Here is a 2,292-nt window from a genome sequence, read left to right as displayed (position 1 = left end):
CATAACACTACTTGACTTCAAATTATACTACAAAGTAATAGTAACCAAAACAGCATGGTACTAGAATAAAAATAGACACTCAGACCTATGGAATAGAATAGAGGACTCAGAAATCAACCCACATCCTTACAGCCAAGTTATCTTTGACAAAGGCAATGAGAACATACATTAGGGAAAAGACTGCCTCTTTAATAAATGGTGCTGGGAAAACCGAACATTCATAAGCAGAAGAATGAAACTAGACCTGCACCTCTTGCCATTTACCAAAATTAGCTCAAAATGGATTAATGACTTAAGTATAAGACCTGAAACTATACAACCACTAAAGGAAAACACAAGGGAAACATTTCAAGAAGTAGGACTGGGCAAACTTTATAAGACCCCAAAAGCACAAGGAACAAAAGAAAAACTAAACAGATGGGATTATATCAAACTAAAAAGCTTCTGCACAGGAAAGGAAACAATCAACAGAGTGAAAAGACAACCTACAGAATGGGAGGGAAAAAATATTTGCAAACTATACATCTGACAAGGGATTAATACCCAAAATATACAAGGAACTCAAACACCTACACAGGAAAAAACCAAATAACCCAATTAAAAAAAGGGCAAGGGAGTTGAATAGACATTTCTCAAAAGAAGACATACAAATGGCCAACAGGTACTTGATAAAATGCTCAACATCACTCAGCATCAGGGAAATACAAATTAAAACCACACTGAGATATCATCTTATCTCACTTACACTGGCTATAATCAAAAAGACCAAGAATAACAAATGCAGATGAGGATGTGGAGAAAGGGGAACTCTTCTAACACCGTTGGTGGGACTGTAAGTTTCTCAAAAGAAGACATACAAATGGCCAACAGGTACTTGATAAAATGCTCAACATCACTCAGCATCAGGGAAATACAAATTAAAACCACACTGAGATATCATCTTATCTCACTTACACTGGCTATAATCAAAAAGACCAAGAATAACAAATGCAGATGAGGATGTGGAGAAAGGGGAACTCTTCTAACACTGTTGGTGGGACTGTAAGTTAGTATAGACACTGTGGAAAACAGTATGGAGGTTTCTCAAACAACTATAGATAGATCTACCACACAATCCAGCAAACCCATTTCTGGTATATACCCAAAGGAATGGAAATCTTCATGTTGAAGGGATACATGCACTCCTATGTTCATCACAGCTCTATTTACAATTACCAAGATATGCAACCAACCTAAATGTCCATCGATCAACAACTGGATAAGGATAATTTGGTATATATACACAACAGACTACTACTGAGCCATAAAAAAAAAAAAAAATGAAATTCTGCCATTTGCAGCAACCTGGATGAGCTTGGAGAAAATTATGTTAAGTGAAATAAGCCAGGCACAGAGGGAAAAATACCACATATCCCCACTCATAAGTGTGAGCTAAGAGAGAAAGGAGGAAGGAAAGAAAAACCACACTGTTGTGTTGGACTTGCAGAAGGAGCAAACAGACCTAGTTTGGTGGGGTGGGGGTGGGGGAGAGGGTTAGGGAGAGGTCGGGTGGGAGACATGGGGAATAGCTGCAATCTGAGGTGTTGGGCATGCTGATAGTATTGATCTGATCATCCCATCTTGGGCACAAATGCTGACAGCTCTGAGCCCATCAATACATATGATCAATAAAAAACAAAACAAAACAAAAAAATCTGCTTCTTGTATGAATTCTTTGATGTTGAATAAGATGTAAGTTGTGGCTAAAAGTACCACTAAAATTATAACAACTATAGGATTTCCTCCAATGTGCATTCTCTGGTTTTGTGTAAAGGTTGAGCAACAACTGAATGCCTTTCTACATTTACTGCATTTGTATATCCGTTTCTAGCAGCCTTCTCACAATAATAAAATTATAAGATTCTTGTAAAAATTCTTCAGTTTGAATGACTACTAAAGAGCTTTTCACATGGACTACATTCAGAGCCGTTTCTCTCCAAAATGAATCCTCTACTGTTGAGAAAGCTCTGAGATATTTGGCAAAAAAACTTATATATACCCTTGGACTGGTAATTCCAGTCCTAGGTATAAAATCAACAGAAATTCATACATACACACATACCAAAAGACATAAGCAAAAATATCTTTGAGTTGAACTTGCTAGAGGGTCTCTGAGTTTCTTGATCTGGATGTTCATATCTCTCTCGAGATTTGGGAAATTTTCCATCATTATTTTATTTTATTTTTTTTTTTATTTATTTTCCTAGGTATAAAATCAACAGAAATTCATACATACACACATACCAAAAGACA

Source organism: Galeopterus variegatus, unplaced genomic scaffold (assembly GCF_000696425.1).
Source record: "Galeopterus variegatus unplaced genomic scaffold, G_variegatus-3.0.2 Scaffold647, whole genome shotgun sequence".
NCBI classification, from domain to species: Eukaryota; Metazoa; Chordata; class Mammalia; order Dermoptera; family Cynocephalidae; genus Galeopterus; species Galeopterus variegatus.
The sequence above is the reverse complement of the archived record's forward strand: the minus strand, read 5'-3'. Positions refer to the sequence as shown.